At 40.1% G+C, this 27,760-nt stretch overlaps 1 protein-coding gene across 1 annotated transcript in view; it reads left to right on the top strand.

Annotated features, from left to right (window-relative positions):
* Positions 1-27,760, top strand: part of FBXL17 (F-box and leucine rich repeat protein 17) — a 448,329-nt gene that overhangs the window by 249,875 nt on the left and 170,694 nt on the right. The window lies entirely within an intron of this gene.

Raw genomic sequence — 27,760 nt, 5'->3', positions numbered from 1 at the left:
CAAAAACAACAATTCACACTCATTTGGTCAGGGAATGACTCCAAAGCAGAGGCCCAGAGGTTGGTGAGCTGCCGACTAGGCTGACTTCAACCACTCCCCTCCATTCTTTGGGGTTTCTTGACTTTGACCTCTTCCATGTGTGACGGTTTTCCCATGGGCCACCCATCTTGGGCAGGCCCTACTGCACCCCACCTTTCCTCAGTCAGAGCAGGAGAGGCACCTAGTGGTGTGGCACTGGAGTACTCAGGCATAGTCCTGAGGTTAACCGTCTGGACACTTGAGCTTACCACAGCAGAGCCCCCTTCCACTAGTTCCCCTGGATTCCTTGCTGGAATCAGGGCTGTCTGATGGGGTGGGGCAGGGACGGGGCGCCAACAGTGAGGCATGGCTGTGTTATTGCCTGGATAGTAAATGGTTTACCTTCTTGTGTGGGCATAACTCTAGGCCAAACTGTATACAAAAAACTTAAGTTATTGAAATCTCAATTCTTCTTGTTCTTTGAGCTGTTGCTTGGGGGGAAAAAAAATAAGCCTACAAGTACTACAGCTGTCTCGGAGTTGGACATCCAGTGCAGGGAAGGAGGGAGGCAGAACCTTCTAAGATGGTGATCAGAAGTGCGAAGTGATGTACTCAACCTTCATCTCGTATTGCTTCCATTCACCTCTGGGTAAAGACGATGAGGAAAACAAAAAGGCGGGGTAGGCAGAGAGGGACCAAGGAGCTTCGATAATTCAACAATATAAGCCCAAATGAAATCACTGAAAGCTGACTGTTGGGTCAAGCTGCATCTCCAAAGAGCAAAGAAAAATGAATAAAACTGACATTAAGGGGTCGTAAGTGTTAAAATATTTATCCAGTTTAATAAGTTCATAATCCCAACTGGGACAGAAATTGTATGGACGGGGAGCAGAACCTACAAATTTTTTTTCATTGTCTTGGAGATTGTGTTGATTTCATTTGGTTTTGTTTTTTAAATAAAACATTAGTATTTGATTCCTCTGGTTTTACTCAGTGGCTAAGATTGCAGACTGACACTTATTAATTATACCAGATTTCTAGTTTTAATTAGAGAAGCTCTTCTGAGACTAAACCTTTTTACCATTAGGCTGTATGAAACCTAAGAGATAAAAAGAGAGTTCTTTCAGAAAATTATTTACATGATTTTAATTAATGATTATAATCTCCATGGTCATTTTTGCAAAAGAGCATTTAATCCCTTAACCAGTTTTCATGATTTGCATTTTGCAAAAACATGTCGGCCCTGCAGGCCTATTATCTCTGTGTTGTGTGTGTGCAACGCGTGCATTTCTGAATGGAACTTATTTTGGGTGAGTTTTCTTTTGCGACTGCTCCAAGCCCTGTTTCATACCTTAACACCTGTTTCTCACACAGAGCAAACCGATTGGTAGAAAAGTAAAGTTTGCTTCCTTTCGCCAAGATAGAACACAGCCCTTGGCAAGGTTACCTTTGAAAGCAGTTTTCATGCGGAGACCGTACACAAGCAGCATTGCTGTTGCCAAGCTCCTCTGACTAACGAAGGGTCGGAACGATGGTGTATTCTTCCTCATTGCTGGCGGCACGGAGATGTGGCATTGCTTCTGAGAAAAGGCACTCTAGCGTTTCAAACAGAAGCTAGAATTTAACCTTGCAGGAGGAAGGTCAGTGCTAGTTTGTATTGATAACACAAAAGAAAGAGCTGCTCTAAAACAATATGAAAGGTAAATTCTTTGCTAAGTAGAAAGGATTAAAAACACAGTGAGTTTTTCCGCCTTTCTAATGAAAATCAGTCTGAACCGGTTTCACATTTTCGAAGTTGTTCTCTCGCCTGCACCCAGCCTAAGTGTCAGTCACAGCCTTCATCCCACTGATGCTAAGATCGGTCTCTAAGTGGCAGAGACCTGGAAAAGATACAAGCCCAGGTGCTTTGGGGCTACGCAGCCTATGGATGGCGTTTTCAGTCAGGCTTAATTATATTTTATGAGAACATTTGCGGGTCTGGTGATCCTAAGCTTCCTGCAGTTTAAAGGTTTCATAAACAGTGAGACCGATGCTTCCCTTTGTAGGATGGCAAGTCCTGGAGCGTGGTATCTGATTGTCCAAGGAGCTGGGGCAGCAACATTTGGCAAACATTGATTACGAAGCACGCAGTACAACTGGGTGCTCTCTGTGTCAGGGTCAGGGAGAAGCCGAGGGAGGAAGCTCATGCTTCTTGTTTAATCTTTGTCTAATTAGGGTAATGACTTCCTTATTAAACATTTCTCATATTACATACCTCTTTAAACATTGATTATTTGGGGATTCTACTTTTTTTTCTTTAGAAGATTTATTTTCATCGGAAAGTCATATTTACAGAAAGAAGGAAGGACAGAAAGAAAGATCTTCCGTCTGTTGGTTCACTCCCCAAGTGGCCACAATGGCTGGAGCTGAGCCGATCCAAAACCAGGAGCCAAGAGCTTCTTCTGGGTCTACCATGCAGGTGCAGGGTCCCCAGGCCTTGGGCTGTCCTCTGCTTTCTCAGGCCACAAGCAGGGAGCTGGATGGGAAGTGAAGCAGCCGGGATACAAACCAGTACCCACATGGAATCCAGGAGCATGCAAGGCGAGGACTTCAGTCACTAGGCTAGGATTCAGTCACTAAGATTCTGTTTTTAACTTTTTTTTTTCTCATAATGCTTTGCTCTTGAATCATGGACCAAGTAAATCATTCAATGGATAAACAACATCTCAGTGAGGTGTACTGAACTAAGAGCTGAATGACAAGTAACATGCGAAGACTGTGAAGCTACAGTAAAAGAATTAAATTCTTGCACTACGAATGTGTAGAGTCCTTCAGTGGTATCTGAAGCACAGAATTAAATATTTAGAAAGAAGCTGGACATTTGGAGAAGGAACCAGTGGATGGAAGCCCTATTTCTGTAACTCTCCCTTAAAAAAAATGTTTTTAAATAAAACATAGAGTAAAAATAAATTATTGTGGAAGTTTCACTTTACAGAAGTGACCACAAGTACAATTTGAACAACAGTTGAATTAAGGCTGTTGTTAAAATTAGTTACTGAGGTCCTGAGCAGTAGCCTAGTGGCTAAAATCCTCGCCCTGCATGCTCTTGGATTCCATATGGTTACTGGTTCATATCCCAGATGCTCTGCTTCCCATCTAGCTCCCTGCTTGTGGCCTGCAAAAGCAGTAAAGAATGGCCCAAAACGTTGGAACCCTGCACCCAGAGGAGGCTCCCTGGCTCCTAGCTTCAGATTGGCTCAGCTCCGGCTGTTGCGGCCACTTGGGGAGTGATCTGGCAGACAGATCTTTCTCTCCTTTTCTCTGTAAATCTTTCCTTGTAAAAAAAAAAATTTTTTTTAATGTTTAAAAAATAAAATTGGTTAGATTATCTCTTGGATCATGTAAAAATCTGTTTCTCATGAGAGATGAAATACTACATCAAGTTACCACAGAAAGTACAGTGTGTTCAATTGCAAAACAATGGGACCATAACCCAGGAAAAATTAAGGAAAGTGAAATTCTCGTTATGGCGGTGGCTCTTGTTCCGCATCTGAGGGAAAAAGCCAAGACTGTCCTGGTTATGGTATTGGGCTATTTCGCCGAACTCTTTAGACTACACATCATCCAGAAGACTTGATCTAAAATTTCATCCACCTTCGGCTTCAGAAGCAGAGCAGTTCTTGCCCTTAGTATAATGTGTAGGAGAAATTTAGACTGCAAGAAGCTAGAGTAATTCAGCATCCAGATTAGACTACAGGTAGGTAGCAAAAACTTGACAAAATGAACCAATGTAATGAGATGTGTTGTAATTTTCCACCTGAAACGTCATTGGCTCTGTTTACAGTCATGTTCACTTCCACCAAAGCAAATCCAACTGAGGCTAATTTGTTTGCAGGAAAGATTAGCTTCATCAAACTTTTGGTCTGATTTTTTATGAAAGTGCAGCAAGAACAGTAGTTGATCCTTTTTTTTTTTTTCAAGTTTATTGGCACTTTTGATAAAGGATCTTAGATTGGACTTCTAAAAGCTTCTCAATACTGGAAAGCCAAATAATATTTCCAATTGTATCATGTTATAAAGAGAAAAGATTCTCATTAAATTTATGCAAATGACTCTATTACCATAAAAATAAGACTACTCGTGAATAGTTTCAGAGTTCTAGAGGTAGGGACAAAAGTAAATGTTTCATTTTTTGTTCCCAGAAGCATTCTTTACTGAATTACCACAGGCTTTGGGTACCTTAAACAGATTCTTCCTTTGGGCTGGCTTTGTAGTGTAAGGAGTCAGACCACCTCCCATGATGTCAAATCCCAAAAGGATGCTGTTTCATGTCCAGCTGCTCCACTTTTGGTTCAACTCCCCGGTACTGGCCTGTGAAAGCACCGGTGGGTGACTTCAGTGCATGGACCTTCTGCTACCCCTGCAGGAGGTGCAGAAGACGCTCCTGTCTCTGGCCTAGCCCGCCCCGCCTTGGAGGCTTTCTCGGGAATGAACCATTGTGGGTAAGATCTCTCCTTCTCTCTTTCCCTCTCTCTTTGTAAATCTAACTTTCAAATAAATAAATCCTTTTTAAAAATGAAAGCTAATAAAAGGTTTCCTCAAACTGAGAAAACAAAACGTTACAAAAGCAACAATATTTCAAACAAAAGTGCCTTAGAACCGCTTACTCCTGCTGCAGTTCTCTCAGGCTCACAGAATTAATTCTTGTCCTTCTTGTTCTTAGCAGTTTCACAGACAAATCAGTTTCATCATTAGAGTTCTGGAAATTTTGACTCAGTTCAGCAATATGATATTTTAAAAATTATGTTAAAATGCAGTTATACATCCTAACAAAAATTTGTATTGAAATAGTTATATATCCCACTTCTGAGATGTATAAAAAATGTACATAAATGTACATATAAGTGAAGTTTTCATTGCCCAGGCATACTCATAACCACACCCAAATGAAGAATGAAGCATTATTGGAACCCGAAAATTTTCACCATCCCTCTCCTTTCATTTTTTTTTATCTTGCAAAAGTATATTGTCATTTACACAACATTATGATCTTAGAGTTACCAGAAACTTGTATTCAAGGAAATTTCTTTGATCTGTTAATCCCATGAAAGATGCAATTTGAACTACAGCTGATTGCAAATACTTTTAGGGAAGAATCAAAGCCACTGTCTATGGATACAGAATCTTAAGAGTGGTCACGAATGAGGACCTGATGAGAGTTCATGATAACCAACAATTGACAAGGATATTTGGTTGCTTCTGTGGCATGCAACATTTTAGCATAACTGAGGACTGGTAATGTATCATATTTCTAGGAATTATGTAATTTTTGAAATATTCATATCAACAACTTACCCATAAATATAACTTCAAGTAGGCTTAACATCATCACTTGCAATTTGACAGTGCTTCCCATATAATTTGATGTTTCAAATAAGCTGAATTGGTTTAATACCCCTCATTCCAGAAGCCCAGCTAGAAAAATCCAAAGTTAATTTGATATTATAAAAATATTTAATTTAGAATTTTAGTTTGGGAAGTTTGTAAAAAAAAAATGCCAAAAAGTTTTTAAACAACTGAAATAGGACTACAGATCACTCTGGAAATAATAGTCATTCATTTAGCCAGAGTTATTTTTAAAGACTTCAGAAGTAAATTGTGAAAAGTTACATGGTTGTAGGGGAAAAAAATCCAACTCTGAGAATGGCTTCTGTAAATAACCAAATAACAATACGAAGTGGGGGACATCATCTTGATGAAACGCAGCGTCTTTTCATCGTAGGTCAGTTACCTAAAAGGTAAACAAAATACCATTTCTTAAGTTTCTGTTAGAAAAGATCAGGCCTCCTAGAAAATCTTATTCTTTTAACCTAGGGTACAAAATTCTACTTTTTGTATTAGTGTTCTTTTACTATGTATGCCAAATTATGGGGATACTTTTAGCAGATTCCCTTCTCTCAGCCTACATATAAAATTCCTTATGTAAAATGCATGTTCCATAAACCATCCATAACTTTCTTATTCCTGTTTCTCATTTTGTAATAATCAGCCGTTCTATTAAAAGATAAAGCTTAATCTTTTTCCTTTAAAAAAATGTATCTTTCATAGCTTCTAGACTCCTGTAGCAAAAAGCATGTCTCACTTTTTTTGCATATAGTAGTTTCTTTTAGTGATTCCAGTTTTCATTATGGATTCATTATTTTAAATTATTTATTTACTACTAAAAAACAGCATTACACAGAGAGAGTGGGAGTAGGTGGGAGTGCAGTAGAGAAAAAGAGATATTCCATCCTCTGATTCACTCTCCAAACTGCTGGGTGGGATGGTTCGAAGCCAGGAGGCAGGGGCCTCATCTTGGTCTTTCATATGGGCACAGTGGGCCAACCACTTGAGCCATCCTCTGCTGCTTTCCCTGCCCACCAGCAGGAAGCTGGATCAGAAAGTGGAGAACCTGAGAAACAAACTGGCCTGTGTGGGATACCAGCATCACAGGCAGCAGCGTCACCTGCTAGGCTACAGTGCTGACCCCTAGAATTTATTCTTAGCAATCTTAATTTCTAGTGAAAAATGGCTTTATGATATAATAGCAAAGCATCAAATGAAATCAGCATATCAAAAAGATGCCCACCCTCCCTTGTACATTGCACCACTACTCAAAATCACCAGCTAGGTAATCAGCTCAGATGTTCTTTGAGGGGTGAAAGGATGCAGAAAAGATGAAACTAATATACAATGCAGTGTTATTCAGTCTCAAAAAGAATGAAACGATCACATTTGCAGTACAGTCATTAAAACTAAAGATCCTTATGTTGAGTGAATTTTGCCAGACACAGAAAGACAAATACTGTATGTTTTCTCTTACATGTGGAAGCTAAAACAAATAATCTGAATTTAGAATTTTGATTATTAGAGGAAGGTTGGGGTGAAGGGTTTCAAGAAGAGAAAATAATGGGCACCAAAATATAGTCATACTCTAATTCACAGTTAAGGATAATAGATAGAGCAGAGTTGGAAGGGAGGAGCTAGTAAGCTCTATATATATAAAAAGAAAGAAGTAGGCAAGAAAAGTTATAGTTGCCTGATTTGATTGGTTGATGCTTTGTATACGGGCTGAACTATTGCATTATAGTCCATAGATATGTACATGTATTACATGTTAATAAAAATTTTAATAATGCAATTTAAGAAAAAGAAAAATGCCAATATACATAAACTTAAATTTACGGAAAGCTGTTAAGTTTGCACTATTTTAGCTTGTTTAAAAATCTTTATTTAGCAGAGTATTAAGCCTGTTACTAAAATATATTTTTTCAAAAATTAGAAAAGGAAGGAAGCATAAGAGGGAACATGGGAAGGTGGCAGGGAGTGGGAAGTATTATTCTCTTGGAATTGTATCTAGGACTACATTGTACCTGTTCTTTATGTGATGTATTAATTGAAAATTGATGAGAATTCTGTTTTAGTAATTAAGCATTTGCTGTGACCTGGAGAGCCCAATATATTAACAAACTCCTTTAAATGAAAAACAAAGAAAAGAAGTAACCTCAACATTCACTGAATTGCTACCATTTACCATAACTGTAAGGTTTAAAACTATTGAGATGATTTTTCAAATAATTTTTCTATAGAAATATTTTCTTTATGAACTTTAATCGCACTTAACACATAACTAATTCCTTTGTTTATATTGCTTATGAGATATTAAACAAATCTAACTTCTTTTAAATCTTTCTTGTTAAAATGTAGTAAGTTCAAAAATGTTGCAGAATCAAAAAACTTAAACTTGATTCTTCCTTGTCTTTTCTATCTCATGACTAAGATAAATTAAGCAATTCAGCAGCTCATTTATGCTGTGCATTCCATATATAGGTTGGATTTATAGTTTATGACTTACTTCTAGCTGTCTGCCCGGCAAACCCAGGCAAAATTATTATGTCTGCATTATATTTGGTGACAGGCTGAATCAGGTCTTAGAGCTTTTACCCTCAATCTTTTCACCACTTGCTAGGTCTGATAATTCAAGACTACTAACTGGGGTATTACTAATGGAACGAGTTAAGGTTAACACACTCAGTTCAATCCGTTTGCCAATATTTGAGGAGAAGAAGGTTTTTAAGATTTCTCATCTGACCGGCTTGCAAATAATTCATTTTTTATTTCTTTCTTCTCCTCTTATGAGTCTTCTCCCTGAGGTTTGTATTTCTAAACAATTATCAAGTTCTAGAGAAGACAGAAAGTGTATATCTCAAAGGCACAGAGGAAAACCCAAGCATCCCAAGCCGGTCTTTGGGGTGTATCTGTTACCAGAGAGGCTGCGAGCTGAATCCTAGATGGGAGCTTCCGCAGTGCTCGGCTGTGTGGACAGAGCGTCCTGTGCTGCTGAAACCGGATTTGGAATGTTTTCCTGTTCACTTGGTCTTGAAGTTCTCTATTTAGAGAAATCCGAGCACATTGCTCATGGATGCTCTATGAGCCAGAAATTGTCTCATGCCTACCTGCCTGGCCTATGCTGTATATCGCCGCCACCAGGTGCCCCCCTGGCTCCATGTCTGCCTTTTCCTGTCAGGAGGGCCCCTATCTGCAGAGTCCTAAGATGCAAAGGTCCAGGGTCTCAGGCAAGACACAGGAAGACACAGAAAGCATGCCACAGCCACCTAAAATCTGGCAACTAGTCTACGGAACAAGCTCAATAGCCTGTTCAAAGTGACTGGGTGAAGGCCAGAAAGGCATATTTTGGTAGGCTGAAATGTGTAGCTTCTTTAGTTGGCTTCGGTTCCTTAGCTGAACTGGAATTCAGGAAAGGGACATGAGTGGTCAAAACACAGTACCTGCCCCCAGACTGTATTTTTGTGAGGATTAAAAGAGAGGGACTTTCTTATTACACTGGCTTAGATGGACTGGAATCTGGTTTTCAGGGAGTATGATGGGGAAGAAACCTGACCTAGTTTGGAAGATCTACCTGCTTCCTTAACAAATCAGTTTGATTGTGTAACAATGTATGTTCACAGCACAGAGAAACTGAATTGTACTTCTCAAAAGATTAAAAATGAAAAAAAAATTTCTCCATAATGTTTTGCTAAAGAAGAGCTAGCTTCACAAACAACAAAAACTGTACTCCTGTGTGGTATTTACCGATTCCAGACCTTGATCCTACTAACGAAGCAAAGGACTTCTTAAGGGAAATATGATGCTTGTTGAAACTTAAGAGTTTTTTTCCCCAGATAGCAATTAGAAGTGTCTAATTTCAAGGGAAGAATGTGCAATAACTATAACTGGAATATTCCACAGGCCAAATCATTATCCGTCGTGTTTCTGTGAGAAATGCAGTTGGGCTATTTTATGTATGTAAGTACCACGATGGTGGGCATTCTGCCTGATGGTTAAGATGCCTGTTAAGACACCTGCAGCGAACACATTGGAGGACTTGAGTTCTGTTCCCAGCTCGGGCTCCCATTTCTCATTTCTTGCTAATTCAGACCCTGGGAAATTATAATTAATGACTGGAGTGATTGAGTCCCTGAAACCCACGTGCAAGGAAGGGCTGGATTGTGTTCGGGGTTCCCAAGTGAAACCAGCTCAGGCCCAGCCCTAGGGGGTCTTTGCAGAATGAAGCACTGGACAGGCGCTCTGTCTCTGTCATTCTGCCTCTCAACTAAGTTTAGAGTAAAAAGCACCATAGATTAAACCAACAGATTTTTCAAACTTTAAATATTCTGTAAGATATTTTCTTTAATCTGTGGTCATGTTTTTCTGTCAGCATTATCCAGTGTTTCATGGACTCACTGAATAAATCAGTTCCTGCCGACAGTAGGTGGTGGTGTTCAATCCTGTAAGAAAATGCTGGGTAATATAGAAATACCATGCCTACTATTTGCCTCCCTGCCTGGTTTCTTAATTGGATCCGTGCCCTAGGGGGCATTAAGTTGAAGTGAACAACAATGTAGAAACAACACTGCATTCCTGAAGCCAAGTCAATTAATCACGCAATGCATTTCAAAAGAGTTACTTCTAAGTAATTGTTGTGTAAATTAGGCCCATTGCAATTGCTGGGTAGTAAACAAGAGACAAGTCTATTTTATGCAGCCTAAAAAACACATCACAAGTTTGCTACTTCTCACCCTCCTGTGAGATAATCCTTAAAATCCTATGCCTTGCACCCACAAAATAACTGTGCATTTTTTATAATCGTGGGTAATGTTTCCCCAGTAGGCCTATAATTACACATTTAACATTTTAAAGCAGAGGTTAATAATGATGACATTTTTGAGTTTGTGGATATTTTATTTTTCCTCTAATGACTTTCTCCAGTCTTTTTATAATACAGATATTTTATTTTTGTCTCTCTGGTCTTTTTATAATACAGACAATTAAACACAGGTAAAAAAATGTTTTTAATGGTATTGAAACTCTATTCAGTGGCTTTTCATCACATGGAATAACAATACATATCTTATTTTCATTTTTTTAAAGATGTATTTTATTTTTATTGGAAAGGCAGATATACAAAGAGGAGAGACAGAGAGGAAGATCTTCCGTCCAATGGTTCACTCCCCAAGTGGCCACAGCACCTGGAGCTGAACCAATCTGAAGCCAGGAGCTCTTCCGGGTCTCCTATGCTGGTGCAGGGTCCCAAGGCTTTGGGCCGTCCTCGACTGCTTTCCCAGGCCACAAGCAGGAAGCTGGATGGGAAGCAGGGCTGCCGGGATTAGAACCAGTGACCATATGGGATCCCAGTGCGTGCAAGGTTAGGACTTTAACCAATACGCTATCGTGATGGGCCCTATTTTCATTTTTAATCACAGTCAGCAATAGTATCCTGAGACCTCCTATTTCAGGAATATGTTCAAAATTCTAAGAAGGACTCCTGTGTACAGAGTTTCAGGACCACTTTGCTCCATCATTATACAAATTATTTTTCAGCAAGAGAACGCAGGTGCTCAACACGTGTCCTTGTGGACTCATTAGGGAAGCACCCAGCTCTCCAGTAAGCATGCTCAGGAAACACTGCTGCTGCTGAGCCAGGACAGGCCATGGGAGCTGTGCTGTTCCCATAGGATCACCCTCTCAGACAGCAGCTGTGTCTCTGCTTCAGACCTGGAAGATACTTTCTCAGCTGGTTCTTACTGTTGAGCAGAACGCGGCTAGGCAGTCCAGAAGGACAGGAGAGTGGGAGCCCAGAGATTCCTCAGCCGTGTCCTGAGGTATGGAGCCAGATTGAAAGACGGAACCTCAGGGCTGCAGGGTCCGCACTTGCTGGCAGCGATTGCTGAGCACTGCCCCTTCCTTTCTCATGCCACACACTTGTCAAGCTGGACAGCCAAAATGGCCCACTTCCTCCAAAACATGGTGATGGTTTTCATCTTTTTTTTTTTTTTTTTTTTATAATCCATTTTATTGTATTGTTGTTGACAATCTTTACATAGTTAACTATAGTTGAAGGAAAATCAAGAAAGAGAAGAAAAAAAAAAAAAAAAAAGGTTCAGGGGGATAGGGAGGTGGGCAATGCTATTATGTCCATATTGTTTCCATCATGTATCTGAGGTAAAAGGGGATATTGAGGGAGAAGCCCCACCCGGTTTCCCGCCCACCCCGAGTCCCGGATGTGGGGCATGCTCTGAGATATGTGCTCAAGTGGAGTTAATAGTTCTCCAGTTATGAGTCACTGCCAGTTTCGCTCGATGAGGTGGTCCACTGATTGATATGGTCCATCATGAAGTCTCCATTTGTCCCATATTTCGCTGCCAACATGTAGCTGAGATGAATGATTGTCCTATTCTGTCTTCTGTCTTTTCTTGGTTAGAATTCTGAGTCCAGCAGTTCAAGTGGGGAGATCTCCAAAGATACTTTGAGGTATTCCCAGACCAGATTCTTGTATGTTCTAGCAAGCACAGGGCCCGGCACAGTCCATCACCCTGGTCAGCTGGTGGTTGCAATTGCTGTGTTGGTTCTGTTTTCAGTCCCGAGTTGCACTGGAACCAATGGGTGTTGCAGTCCAGTCTGGTTCGGCCCTTACATCAACCAGTGGGAGCTGCAGCCTAGTCGGGGCGACCCACAATAACCCCCACCAAGCCTGCCCCCTACCCTGGTTTGCCAATTTGTGTAGCGGGTCACTATTCCCGTGGGAGGGCATGAAAACTAGGACGGGGGCTGGGATGGCTAGACAGAGGCACTCAACAACATCTGTGAGGGCTGGATGGTTGAGTCGATTAGATAGAACTAAGCTTTAATACCCATTGACAAGTACCAGAGCCAAATGGGATGGGGGACAGATGGTTTTCATCTTAAGAACAGAGGTTTTTACCCTTTATGCCAACGACAAGCCAACTGAGAAAAGTAGTTGCTTAATTAAATGTCTTGTTGCACAGCATACAATTGTAGAATAAGAAAAAACTCAGCAAAACATGAAAATATGACACAAAATAGGTAAGAGAGAACAAGCCCTGTTAGTGGTGCTGGGGAGGTCTGCATTGTCATGAAGCTGTCAGCTGTGAAATACAGGGGGAGGCTCTCTTTTTTTCAGTGAATTCTAATAGTGAGTGGCATCCACAGGGGAGTGTGTGTCAAATGGCAGTTTGATGGCACTGCCATTTAAAAAATGCTTATTGTCATTTTCTTGAGAGGCAGAGTGTGTGTGTGTGTGTGTGTGAGAGAGAGTGCAAGAGAGAGAGAGAGAACGAGTTTTCATCTGCTGATTCCCTCTCAAAGTGTCTGCAGCAGCCAGAGCTGTGTCAGGCCGAAACCAAGACCCAGAAACTCCACCTGAGTCTTCCACGCAAGAGGCAAAGGCTCAGGTATTTGAGTCATCCATTAGAAGCTAGATGAGAAGCAGAGCAAGAAGGACCCCAAAACAGCTCTCTGTTATTGGGTGCAGGCATCCCAAACGGTGGCTTAACGAACTACACCACAACACCCACCCCAGCATTTCCATTTTTTGCCACAGAAGGTGTATTATCTTAGCATCCACCTGTCACCTTTGGAGGAAGAAATTCTGAGCCCAGACTATCTGATTTCTGTATTGATGCACTGTTTTGAATTTGGCCATGAGCTGTTTACCTCCTTGTTATCAGCCAGGAACGTGACTCTGTTATAGTTTCTGTTACCAAAAAAAAAAAAAAAAAAAAAGACTCAATGCAAGCAGTGCTGCCAAAGCAGTCATACTAATCATAGTTACAATGCCAGTTTTCTTATAGTCACAAGCATAATCTGGTAGAATATATATAATAATTTCAATCCATTGCTGCTTCTCATACTAACAAAGATATTGGAATGTGAATCAGAGCCAAGAATAGATCCCAGTATGCCAACATGGGACATGGGCGTCTTCGACAGCATCTCTAGTGCTGGACCAGACACCCACCCCAGTGGCTGCCTGCAGATGGGCACCTCTTAGATACAATGAAGACCAGCACTGCAGACAGAAGAGGAACAAAATCAAGTGCCCAGCATGTGGTGGGAATCAGTCAAGCCGACCAGTGTGGCTATAACAAAGAGTTCTACCCAAAGTTATATTATTTGACTTGTCCTCCTGAAGACAAAAATTTGTTGACTTCAGGGGAAAGTAAAATAAGAGAGTCTCTTTTAAGGATTGAGTCAACTTAGAAAATCAGTGAGAATGAGACAAACTGAGAGACTAAAAGAAGCCAAAGAGAGAGAAAGAAGAGGAAGAAGAGGAGGGGAGAAAAGATTAAAGAGAAGGGGAAAAGGAGAGAAAGGAGGGGACTGACTGAGGTTGATATCAAATCATTTTTGGATTAGGGTGGGTATAGGGAGCACCATAGTGGCCTAGACAACAGCAATTATTTTTCATTTAGACATGATGACTTTCTTATGTGGACCAATATCTCCACTGAAATGGTATCACATGAAGCTATGCATTCCTCAGCAGTTTGCAAATCTTTCATCATCTAAACCACTTCCATGTTTCTTTTATAATAAACTAAGGCTTTCTAATGATGAAATACCACAATATCCCTTTTATTCTTTAAACACTTCACTTTTCTTGACATGAAAGTTTCTTTAACATGTGGCTGCAAATGAGATAAGCATTTCATGGGGCAGTGAGCTGGTGGTGGGTATTCTAGGTTTGAACATCTGGCTCTGCTGTACTCTGCAGCTACTTGGCCGGCAGTTTCTTAATCTTACTTGCCTAGATGATAAGAACCAAGTTTAGCAAAAAGCTATCTAAAGGAAACTATGTATTTTTTTTTTTAATAATCTATTTTATTGTGGTGTTGTTGACAATCTTTACATAGTTAATTACAGTTAAAGAAAGAAAAAGAAAGAAAAAAAAAAGGGTTCAGGGGGATAGGGAAGTGGGCAATACTATTATGTCCATATTGTTTCCATCTTGTATCTGAGGTAAAGGAGGATATTGAGGGAGAAGCCCCACCCGGTTTCCCGCCCACCCCGAGTCCCGGATGTGGGGCATGCTCTGAGATATGTGCTCAAGTGGTGTCAATAGTTCTCCAGTTATGAATCGCTGCCAGTTTTGCTCAATGAGGTCGTCCACTGATTGATATGGTCCATCATAAAGTCTCCGTTTGCCCCATTTTTCGCTGCTAACATGTAGCTGAGATGAATGATTGATCTGCTCTGTCTTCTGTCTTTTCTTGATTAGAGTTCTGAGTCCAGCAGTTCGATTGGGGAGATCTCCAAAGAAACTTTGAGGTATTCCCAGACTAGTTTCTTGTATGTTCTAGCAAGCACAGGGCCCGGCACAGTCCATCACCCCAATCAGCTGGTGGTTGCAATTGCTGTGTTGGTTCTGTTTTCAGTCCAGAGTTGCACTGGAACCAATGGGTGCTGCAGTCCAGTCTGGTTCTGCCCTGCACGTACTCGGCCCTCACACAAACCAGTGGGAGCTGCAGCCTAGTCGGGGCGACCCACAATAACCCCCACCAGGCCCGCCCCCTACCCTGGTTTGCCAGTATGTGTAGCAGAAGACCAGTCTGTCCCCCATCCCATTTGGCTCTGGCACTTGTCAATGGGTATTAAAGCTTAGTTCTATCTAACCAACTCAACCATCCAGCCCTCATGGGTGTTGTTGAGTGCCTCTCTATTTAGCCATCCCAGCCCCTGTCCTAGATTTCCATGCCCTCCCACAGGACTAGTGACCCAAGAAGGGGGAACCCACTTTTTCCCTCCCAGGTCTCTCTGTCCCGGTTTATGCACTCTTTAGGTGGTTCTGTGATTTGACTTGACAGAATTAGTCCCCAGTGCCAGCTTCTGCGGCTATGCCCAAACATCCCTCACCCACTCTAATTTATGCTTGCACCAGCAGGAATAATCAGCCCAGCCTGGCTTTTCCCTGATCTATTCCACATGCAGCGCACAGGTGTTGTAGCCTTGCATAGTCTAGTCTGTCTCTATCCCAGCCCACGCTCTCCTTCCGGTGGGAGTAGCTGTCCGGCGAGGGAACCAGCCCCTTAATCCCCCCGCCAGTTCTGCCCCTCCCTTCCTTCCTGGATCTCACGTGTGCTGATTGGGTGCTGCATTCATATCCAGTACAGGCAACCATGCCCTGGCATTCCATAATGTGTACTTGTTTTGTCGTGACCAAACCCGGCTCATCCCACACTCTGATCTGGTGTTCGGATTTGCCAGTGGGTGATATGGACTGATTCAGCCTGGTCTGCTCCTGACCCATGCTGAATGTGTGCCAGTGGGAAACTTCCCATGGCCTATTCTGGACTGTTTCCTATCATGCTTCTTGCGCTTACCTGCAGGAACTGTGTCCTGCCAGAGGAGTTGCCCAGGCTCCTCCATCAGAACCCCTCCCAATGGCAGGTTTTGCGCATGCCAGGGGGTCCTTGAGCCAACCCAACTCAGTTCACGTCCTGTCCTAGCAGGGACAGTGGCTTTTCCTGGCTGGCTTTCACCCCATTCTGGTTCTTGTTGTTGGATGTTTCAGCCCGGCCATGGCTCGTCCATACCCACATACAGCTCACGCATGGCTCAGTAGGGGGTTGAGACTTAAGTGACATTCACGTGGATATCTTTACATACATATTATCGGAAATGCTGGACTCCTTGCAGTTGATTTTTGGCGTCCCTTAGTGAGTTTGCACTGAAGGGCATTGTTTTCATTTTTGCAACGAAAATCGCAATAGAGTATATAGATGCATCTTGTGTGATGTGAGGCGTTTGAAGCATTTGTAATGATAAAGTATGTCATTATTAAGTGAGCTCTCTTGGTGACTTAAAAACACTGTCATTTTTACATTTTTCACTATCTGGCAGTCTTTCTGAACTTGCTCAAAACCCTGTGTTTTTGCCAGAAAATTTTTAATGGAGAAAAACTTGTGTTTTTTTGTTTGTTTTTGCAGATTTATTTTTATGAGAAAGGCAGATCAGATTTACAGAGAGAGAGAGATCTTCCATCCACTGGTTTTCTCCCCAAAGGGCACAACAGCTGGAGCTGAGGTGATTCAAAGCCAGGAACCAGGAGCTTCTTCTGGGTTTCCACACGTGTGCAGGATCCTTTAGGTTATCCTCTACTGTTTTTCCAGGGAACTGGGTGGGAAGTGGAGCAGCTGGAACACACACCAGTGCCCATATGGGGTCCTAGTGCTTGTAACATAAGGATTTAGCCATTCAACCATCATAACAGGCCTGAAAAGCTGTTTAAAAAGAAAAAACTAACTGTAAGAATTAATTTATTGATGCGTAACAGTGGCTGTTAAGGATCACCCCACTTTGAACATGAATGATATCCTAGAAGTACTCCTCATTAGCCCAAGCAAAGCCTGACGATTCCAAGTGTTATTGAACCTTCTTCAGAATTTGGCTTTACAGGAGCTTGTTAGATGGTGAATGTATGTTGAAATTTCTAACATTGAGAAGTTCTTTTTCAAGTCTGTTAGCTGAAGAAATACTTCCATTTAATCTACTATTTTGATGGCTTAATATTTTCACTTGGCATATTTGTCGTGTAGTCAAACATGGGGGTACTTCAAAGTTACTAAAATAGGAATTAGCAGATAAGTGTATTTTGGTGCAAATTTTGAAACCCATGCATATATGTTTCATGATATGCATGATCCATTATTTTTTCATTTTCTTTCTTTTTTTTAAATTGGAAGACAAATGGACAAAGGGACTGAGAGAGATCTTCTATTCCATCAGTTCTCTCCTCCATATGGGTGCAGTAGTCCACATTGGGCCAGTCTAATGCAAGTAGCCCAGTGCTTACTTCAGGTCTTCTCTGTGGCAGGGACTCAAGCTAGTCCATAGCGGGAAGCTCCAACACAGGACTTAACCCCCTGACACGCTATTATGCACATGTGGGTATCCCAACATGGTGACCAGATGCCTCCTTGTTGCATGAGAGTTTTGAAGACCCCTTGATGTTAGGAAGACTCAACCAATTGAAACGAGCAGTTCTTTCTAAGAGTATGTTTTCAAATTAGTTTGGTTACTTGACCACTGGAGTGATGTATAACTTCAAAATAATTGCAGCTAGTCGTCTGGAATTCACACTGAAAGAAAAATCCATTATCAGCACTATAAAACTTGGCTTTAGGCATCTGTATGAGGAAGGATTCGGGATTAGAAAGACATGAGCAGTCATCAGCTCTCATTTCTTCCTCCAGCTGTGTGGGGCTTGACATCCTTTGAAACCAAGAAGCGTAAGTTTTCTTTACCACTGTAACAGCTAGGGGGAAGAAAAAGCCCTTCCTTTCCTCTCAGGGATGCCATGCCACAGAGGTTATAGAATTTTGCTTTTTAATGAGAATAATTTCCTTTGTGGCATTTTTCCAGTAAATTTTTATTTTCTGTGCATGCCTACTGTTGGTATGATGCATATACTGAAAAACATGTTAACACAGATGACACAAAATTATTCTTAAAAAAGATTTTCATTTAAACTGCTCATTTTTGTGTAGCCTCTTCGTAAATCAGATTATTGATTTGAGTATTAGTCTCCTAAATTTTTAATGCACATCTTTTAAAATACAAAGATATTTATTCAGTGTACATATAGCATGACACAGGGGGAAAACAAATGTTACAGTCTCATGCTGGAGTTGCAAAATGTGTACATGTTCTCTGTATAGTTTTGTTTTTACTATTTACTGAAGATCCTCTAAAATAAGACAATGACATTAAAAGGACAAAAGTATTTATAAACTGTGGCGTGTGTGTGTAGTGTGGGTATAAGCCATCTTATACTCACGGCTTCACTTGTTTTAACAGAATTACCTAATCTTATTTTACAGTGGAATGAGATATTCTTTGAGTGTTTTCTTACAACATTCCAAGGCCAAGAGTATGTTGAACATTGCATGTGCTGGTGTTGCTGTAGAAGTGTGTTGTGTTTTCTTGGTTTTGTTTCCGGTGGGATCAAGGTGTCCATATCAAGGCTATGTCCAGGCATCCATAACTCAGCATGGGCTGTGAGCATTCATTGTGGGCTGCCACTTGTCAGAAGGTCTGCTGGCAATTAGGCTCATTTATATTTTATTGATGTAATGAGAGCTTGGGCAGAGGAAACTAACCTTAAGCAAAAACATCATTTTAGAATACAGAGAAAGAGGGAGGGAGGTGAAGCTATAGAGGAAGGCTTGCGCCAGGCGTAGAGCCTTCACTAAAACATGCTTGGCTGCCAGTACTTCCTGAACCTTTCATGATGCCTGAACTTCTGTATTTTAGTCCAATGAGTATTTGAAAGTATACAACTAAAAATGAATTGCTATGTGTGTGTTTTAATTCCTGTACATTTTTTAATGAAACATATTAGATCACATAAGCAAGATACAATAGGCATGCGGCATGTTTATATGCTGAATCAATTCTGTAAAGGGTTTTCAAAATAAGATCAAAGTATCTGTTATTTTCAAGTGGTTCAGCCTATCCAAAAACAGTGAGCAAACGCAAAGTGTCAACAGGTTAAGGTTCAAAGAGGGAAGCAGTAGAGCAACTGCAAACCCTCAGTAAGTGTCCAAGCACGATGACCAGACAAGTGAATGGCAATCTGAGAAAATGTGCTAATACGTAATTGAGCTTCAGAACAATAGGTTTAGCCTAATTTAGGATTGACCTTCTTTTCCCCCCAAGAGGAAGCATCAGATATTTGTAAGTATGAATGAAATTTTTTCACCTGCTCAAATGGTGGGTTAGGTTTCATATTAGGGAAATATGAAAGACAGTTTCAAATTTGCAGAACCCATCATTTATTTTTCCTAAGATTTATTCATGTATTTGAAAGGCAGAGTTTCAAAGAGAGGAGAGAGACGGAGATCTTTCCTCCACCGATTAACTCCCTAAGTGGCACCAACAGCTGGAGCTAAGCAGCTCCCAACCCAGGAGCTGGAAACTTCTTCTGGGTCTACACATGGGTGCAGGGACCCAAACATTTGGGATTTTCCTGCTGCTTTCCCAGTCATTAACAGTGAGCTGGATGGGGAGTTGAGTGTACAAATATTGAACCATGCACCATACGTAGTACTAACACCACAGTGACATCTTTACTCACTATGCCACAAAGCAAGCTACTGAGACCAATCACTTTATTATTCTTTTAAGATTTATTTTATTTTTATTGAAAAGTCAGATATATAGAGAGGAGGAGAGATAGAGAGGAAGGCCTTCCATCCATTGATTTAAACCCCAAGCAGCCACAACGGCCAGAACTGAGCTGATCTGAAGTCAGGAACCCCGAGTGTCTTCCCTGTCTCCCATGCATGGTCAGGGTCCCAGTGCTTTGTGCCATCCTCGACTGCTTTCCCAGGCCAGGGAGCCGGATGGGAGGCAGGGCTCCCAGGATTAGAACTGGCGTCCATATGGGATCCTGGCATGTGTAGGGTGAGGACTTCAGCCTCTAGTCTATGGCACCAGGCCTGAGCCCAATCACTTTAAAGAAAAAAAAAGTTTTATTTCTTTTTATTGGAAACACAGATCTAGAGAGGCAAAGAGAGAAAGATTTTCAGTCCACTGATTCCCCAAGTTCTGCAAAAGCCAGAGAGCTGAGCTGATCTTAAGCAGAAACCAGGAGATTTTTGGGGGTCTTCCATGTGGGCACAGGGACTCAAGGCTTTGGGCCATCCTCGACTACTTTCCCAGGTCACAAGCAAGGAGCTGAATGGGAAGTGGACCAGCTGGGACATGAACCAGCGCCCATATGGGGTTGGAGGCTATTCCAGCCACGGGTTTACTCCCCAAACAGTCGTAACACCCAGAGTTGAGCTTATCCCAAAGCAGGAACCAGGGACCCCTTCTGGGCCTCCCACCAGGGCTTGGGCCAGTCTCTGCTACAGTCTTAACTGCTGTTCAAATATTTTGCAGAATAATACTGGACATAGATGACCAGGAAAATATAATTAGCACTTCTCCCTCATCTTAGAAAAAGCCCATTCAGTTTGACTGCCCTTAAACACACAGATTACAGAAGCCAACATTTTAGTAAGTAAAATTACTCTTTAAAATTTTTGTTTTCTAGTTACTGTCGTTGAGAATATTTCATACTTTGCTACTTACTTTCAGGGTGTTTTTCATCTGTATTTATTCCCTCATTGTTTACATAATACCTATTTGTGAAATTTTTTGCTCAGTGATAGGAATAAAATATGTTCTTAAAACAAAGATAAAAGAAGTACACATATAGCAATAAAATAACATGAGGTAGGCACTTAGCTGGTTTTACATGACTCAGATACTAAAATACTGAATATTATTGCATGAAAAATCCATGTGATTATGATAGCGAGTTTCTACTGTGTTATATAAATTATTGATGGCTTCTATCACATTTACTTTAGCATATTTATTCAACAAACATAAAACATCCTAGAATATGTCCTTTAGACCACTTATTTAATGTATACTTAGGGTTATAAGACACCGCGACCTTGCTTTATTATAAATATAGGAAGAAAATTAATAATTTATTTTTTAAGAAATATTTCATTTGTAAAATGTATTTTATTTAAACCACCACTTAGCTTTTACATCCAAATATCCAGAGCTTATTTTCAAGATCGAAATGTTGAATTTCAGATATAATTTCACATTTATTTTTGTAAACTAATTAGAAGTTCATATTCTTAAGGCATGGCTGTTTGGTTTTGATAAATAAGAGTGAGACTTTTTCTATCCTGTTTGAATTAAACAAGCAAACAAAAAAGTGAGATATAGGTGTGGAGATGGCAGAGTTAGATGTGCTTCCTCCCCACAAAGGTGGACAAAGGAACCAAGAAGGAAGTTACTGCTTGGCCAAAAAAGCTGGAGTCAAACCCAGGAAGACACTGGCAATGAAAGAGAAATCGTGGAACCTGGAAGTTGTAGAAGCTCCAAGAAATAAAGGAATGGAGTGCTTTGCAGAGACTCTCATTTTCTCAGCTCAAAGCACAATCTGAGAAAGTTCTCCTGTGACAGCAGCCCCTTCCCTCCCAACCTCCCTCCCCCCGGAGCACCTTAATGACCCAGACGTAGTATGGTCAGCTGAGCGGGGAGGCACCTGCCTTGTCACACTGTGGATTGCTCACCGCACGTCCAGTTTCCGCTTTTATTTCATCGCCTTGAACGAGTCCAAATCCCAAGAGAAGCTGAAAAATGAGTGCTCATTATCTACATTGCAAAATGTGAGAAATTGTTTTTCAAAAAGTGAAACTTGATGGACTCATAAAAGAAAATTATCTTTATGCAGAAGAGCTCAGAAGAGAATAAAAAGCACAGTAATTGATTGACTGACAGAAATGTAGGTGTGCCTGCAATGTGTATTAATCAATAGGGCCATAATTTTAGGGGCCAGAAGCAATCCGTTTCATTTGTAAAATATCAAGTGAAAGTTGTCTCCATAATTATGAATATTTAATCAGTATTATTGCTTCAAAATATATAACACATGCAAGCATACCACATCATTTTTATTGCCAAAAAGGAAAAAATAATTAAAACTATAAAAAGCCTTTCTTAGTGTCATATTAATGTGTCTCTGTTATCATCATTTATCTCAAAGAGGTAATATGAGAAAGAAGTTGAGAAATAATGCATCAGTAGATGATAAATTTTTTTCATAGCAAACTTTTTTTTTTTTGGAAAAAAATGTGTTTTAATTCAAAAAAGCAACTGAGAACAGAAAGGCCTACCTATAACAAAGGTCTGTTTTGTATTTATATTCTTTTAAATGTAAAAAGATATACTTGTTTTACCCAAATTTTCAATAAGCCTTTTTATGTAATTCTGTCTTACCTATTTTTGTTTTAAACGTAAGGAGGACCTTTACTCACTTTGATGAAGTCATATATGAGGGACTTTTCACTCTAGTAAGCACTTACAGTAGGTCACCTATACAGAGCCTTCCATCATGAATCTGCCAAGGATTGTGGTTCAAACCTTGTCTTTTTTTTCCATGTTCTTGGAAGTGGGTTGTGGGATCCCAGGGACAGGAGGGCTGTACCAGAGATTGACAGTTCATGTCTTCAAAAGCCAAGGTGAGATTATGAAGTAGTTGTTACCTAATAATTAACCCAGCATCGGACATGCTGCTAGAGGAGATTTGAGGCTAAATTCTTGGACATCGACTGGAAGAAATTCTGAACGCTCTCTGTGTCTAGATTCCGAAGCACTAAGTATGGTCTCTCCTTAGCTTACAGTGCTGTAAGTTCACTGTTACTGTCCTTTCTCAGGCCTTTGGGGAACATACTGTAAGGACCAGTGATGATGTTCTAGATTCAACTGTGCCTTCTCTTTGCAGATTTAGGAGTGCCAGGTTTCCACTGTGAGAGTTGAAAGTTGTGTTTTGAACAGGAAGAGACATGAACTTCAAATTAAAAAAAAAAAAGAAAAATATATGCTTTGGGTATAATATGCTTCGTGACATATTAGCTGAAAAGAATGGGATATACCATTGTGTCTGTAGCATAACAGTGTCAGAGACACAAGAGAGAAAGCTGAACACGAAAGCGAAATCAAGAAATTAGAAAGCAGTGAAGAAAGTCAAGCAGTGAAAGCGAAAATGTGAGAGTGACCAATAATTGTATTCAACTCGTGAGACTTTTTTCTTTCTCTTTTCACTTATGATATTCAAACTTTCTTTTATGAGCCTGTATCATTTACATAATAATGAGATGAAAGGAAAGCCAATTCCTTGGAATTTGATAATTTTGTTTGTATTTTTACAATTACTTCTGGTTACACTTTTACTTGTGTATTGTATGTCAAAAAGAGAAAGATACAAAAGAAGATAAGCCCTAAAAAGGAATACATTTCAGACAAATACTTAATAAACGGTTTTATTCTTCAGAAAATTGGCAAGAAAATTGCTATAGTATTTTAATCCGCAGGTTGAAACTGTTAGGTTTCATTAAGCCTTAGGGTTCATGTATGTAATGTATTTCTTGTAACCTATAATTCAGCTCACTTTAAGGTGTTGAATAGTTTGTGATTATCATTTGTAGCTCCTTTTAGAGACTTTTTTTTCTTTTACTCATTGGGGTTTTTTCCCCATTACTGATAAAATAGGGGGCTTTCATTGTTTCTACAAAAGTTTGTGTTCTTTTTAATTGATATTTATCCTATTGTGAATATATGTTGTATCTAACCAAGTTGCAGTTTTATGTGGGATAGCCCTCAGATCCATGGCCACAGAAGCATGATGTCCGTATGCTAATGTGCTTACTTAATCTTTAATACATTATATTTTAATAATATAGGAATGCCAAGCTATGGAAGAGCAAATGAAAAGGTCATTTTTTATTCATGTACTACTGAATGTACCTTCTGCATGTAGCTCATTATACATGCAGTTGAGCCCAGATTTTTAAGAGTGGAAAGCATACCAAATTAAAGCACAAGTTTTGCAACTGATGTTCCTTTTGTGAAAGGAGTGCTCTCCATCTTCTCAGTGTTATTTATTCTGACTGCTTGTTACTCATTTGTGCTTCTCTCTTCTCTGTTTTTGTCAGAATTTCTAATCCCATTTCAAGCAGAAGGCTGCCACTTTTCATCAGAGAAGAGGCAATAAATACACATCACACTTATATATGCGGGCTTTCATCTAGGGAGCTCAAAGTGTTTGATGCATAAGTAGCATTTCCCCTGGCTTTTTTTTTTTTTTCATGTAGGAAAAAAAAACAGTCTTGAGAGCTTATAGTCATGACTTTTAATTAAATATATATCTGTGAAAATACACAGGATTCCTTCCTGGTTATCAGTTTGTGTGCTCTGCTCAAAGACTAAGAAATATGATTGTACAGAGTAAAAATCTGTACTAACACATTCTTTTCATAGCCCAGTTAAGGAATAATTGTTACAACAAAAATGAATTCTCACTTGGAACAGTTCTAGCAATCTGACCATTTATTGGCCTTAAATATCAAAATTATAAAAGCACCTGAGGAAAAACGAGTGCTTTCAGAATCAGATTTTTAGAGATTTGTGACATAGGTAAGAGGACCAGAGAAAGGGTAGACCAGTGGATCCAGGGCTCAGGAGGGGCTATTCTCAGAATGAACGTGGTGCTTGATCTATATTCTCATTCTCCTTTCTCCCTCTCTCTTTCCTGTCTTCCTTTCCTACCTTCATTCCTTCCTTCTGTGTAAAGGCATAAATTATCTCAGTGGTCTTAAATCCATTGTGCATGATTAGTTGTAAAAGCATAAATAACAATTATTTGAAAATAAGGACAGATTTTCAAATTAAAAAAAAATCCAGTCATCTGATTCTGAGACTATATGGATGTAAGTTTGTGGTTCTAAGTCTACTTTGAACTGGACCTCAGAGTTATAGAACAACAAAGGAAATGAGCTTAAGGAAGTCTTTTTCTCCCTACCACTTCTGACCTCTTGAGTAGATTCGTTTAGTGCAAGTGAGCAGAGGTGGGCATAAACAGAGTCAGAGAAATTTGACTTCAATTGAAAAGAGAGCTGTAGCCTTTGTGTGGGAGGTGAATAGATGGAGAAAAATCAAAGCTGGTGAAGGCTGTGTCTGAGAGAGTCATGTAGGAATGGACTAAGCCAGAAGTATGACTTCTTCAGATCTGATCCGACTCTGCTAATGTGCCTGGCAAAGCAGTGAGGATGGCATAAGGATGTGGACCCTTGGCAACCATGTGGAGGACCCAGATGAAGTTCCAGACTTTGAGAGTGAATAAGTAGATAGAAAACATTCTTCTGTCATTCCCCTCTTTGCCACTCTGCCTTTCAAGTAATAACAACAGTGTCTCAAGGCTGTAACTGAACTAGTGCACAATTGATGCTTTTCCTTAGCCTTCTGCTTGGTGTACATGGAGGGCCTAGACCAGACTGGGAAAGAATTTCAGCTTGTACAAGATGAAGTGCCTTGGGAATGCTGCCACGCTAAGGCATCTTACTCAAATATAGATAAGGAGTATCACTTGTTAGTGACATAGCCACTTCCAAAGTTCTATTATCTCGGAACCATTTCTCAATCCATCTGGGCTCTTGTTTCTTCATGTATGCATGGGAAGGAAACATAACATCTCCAAGGCCCCAGTAGCTCTGATATTTGGATATATGCCATTTGGTCTTATCCTTGTCTAAACCTTTAGCATGATGTGTCATAGTCTGTACCTGGAGAATAATGCACTGAAGATCCCACCATGTGACGATCATGGTACCGTCAAAGTACAATGTCGTCCATACTCAGATTGCTTTCAGAGTCAAGACTGAAACATCAGAATTGTGTCATGGAATCTTGATAGAATATACATGCAGGACATAGACAAAGCAAGTGGAACGGGCCTTTGTTCTTCAATGCTACTCAGAGCTGCTTCTCTGCTTATAAATGACTGTGACCCAAGGATCTGCAGGTCCCAGAATGCAATGCTTTTCCAACTGATTTGAATGATACATTCTTTTGTGTTGAAACTCTGGTAAACAATATTTTTGGCTGTTCTCAATGTATCCACAGACACATTCAGCCAAACTATCATCAAATATACTTGATGTGCCTCTTGCTAAAATCTGTGCTCCTACTTCTTGTTGTAGCCTCAAGGGGCAGCTTCTGTGAAATGCTTGTAGGTGTTGGGCTATACGACTGACATTAGGGAGAAGTGTACAGATACCAGAATAAATAATTACATTCCTGGTCTAAATTTATACCTGGTGTGTTGGGCCCTTCCTCTTTCCCTTTCACATCTGAAGGAAGCATCAGTGTTAAAAGGGAGGAGAGAAGGAATGCATACCTTTGCTTCTCTTAATCATTTCCGTCAAGAAAAGCATATGAATTATATAATCCCACTGAAATCTGCCACTTACAGGATGTCACCATGTGGCCCCACCATTTTTAAAAAAGATTTATTTATTTTTATTGGAAAATGTAGATATACAGAGAGGAGGAGAGAGAGAAAGATCCTCTGTCTGATGATTCACTCCCAAGTGATAGCAATGGCTGCAGCCAAGCCAATCCCGAGCCAAGAGCCCAGAGCCTCTTCCAGGTCTCCCACGCAGGTGCAGGGTCCAAAAGCCTTGGGCCGTCCTTGACTGCCCTCCCAGGCCACAAGCAGGGAGCTGGATGGGAAGTGAAGCTAACCTGGACCAGAACCGGCGCCCATGTGGGATCCCGTGGCGTTCAAGGCAAGGACCTTAGCTGATAGGCTACTGCCCTGGGCCCACTGCCCCACTGTTAGACTGAGCTTCAGTTTCTGCTATTTTAACATAGAAAGGCAAAATGATAAAATTGACATTTTCTGAATTAAGTAAATACTAACCTAATTACCAGCTGTTGAGGGCTCGTTAATGCCAACGAACTATTTTATCATCTCGCAGGTAATCCCAGAACCAAGAATTGAAGAACCTCGTATTAATCCCTCCCTAACTCAGTGCTAACTAATACAAAATGCACTGTTGTTTGCCTCAGAAATTCTCTAATTCAGTTCCCTGTTTTATCAAATGAAGATTAAGAAAAAGACCAAAACCTTCACATGCCGTTTCCACAGAAAAACTAAGATATCAGATGTGTGATTAATTTGTAAGATTGAAAAAGAAGGATTAAGTATTTGTATTCATTCTTACTGTTAGTAAAATTATATTGACTGTTAATCTAAAAGCAAAACTGTTTGTTCCCTGTGAAATATCTTTTGTAATGTTATTGCTGAAAGAATACACGATTTTAACAAAATCCCTTAGGACGGATTTAAGAAAGAGTATGAAGCGTCTTCTTTTCTAACTTACATGGGAAGGTTTATATCATTTTAAACATTTGTGTACAAGTTCTTTCATCTTCAACAGCACAACTGTAAAAGATTTGGGGTTTTTGAGGATTTGCCGTTTAGTTTTTAGCTGAATTGAACATAGATCAAATCCATGCAGCAGAAAGTCTCCGAAAAGGGAATTTACAGTGCTTGGGGAAATGCAGTTAAAAATTTATAAGTCTTTGGGACCCTTAGATGGGAAAGATGTAAAAATATGTTTTGAGTGGCTGAAAAAACTACATTTTTAGAACTCTGGGAAACTCCTTATAAATTCTTGCATGAAACTCACACTGTTTATTTCTTCTATCACATTTAAAATATGTCGTTATTAAAGTACTAATTTCACATTGCAAAAATTCCACTGATATTGCTATTTTGTTCAATTGATTTGTACGTATTTTTCATTTTGAGGTGTAAAATTTTAATTCAGTGCAGAAAGTATACACTTTTTTCAGTGCTCATCTTATTAATAGATTTATAGCTACATAATTTATAACTACAATTTTATACAACATAGATGTCTCTTTTTGGAAGGCAGAGTATTGGAGAGAGGAGGAATATAGAGAAAGAGATACACACACACAAACACACACAGACATATGTAGAGAGAGA

Source organism: Ochotona princeps, chromosome 28 (genome assembly GCF_030435755.1).
Source record: "Ochotona princeps isolate mOchPri1 chromosome 28, mOchPri1.hap1, whole genome shotgun sequence".
NCBI classification, from domain to species: domain Eukaryota; kingdom Metazoa; phylum Chordata; class Mammalia; order Lagomorpha; family Ochotonidae; genus Ochotona; species Ochotona princeps.
Note: the sequence above shows the minus strand (reverse complement) of the source record. Positions and strands in the feature narration are given on the sequence as shown.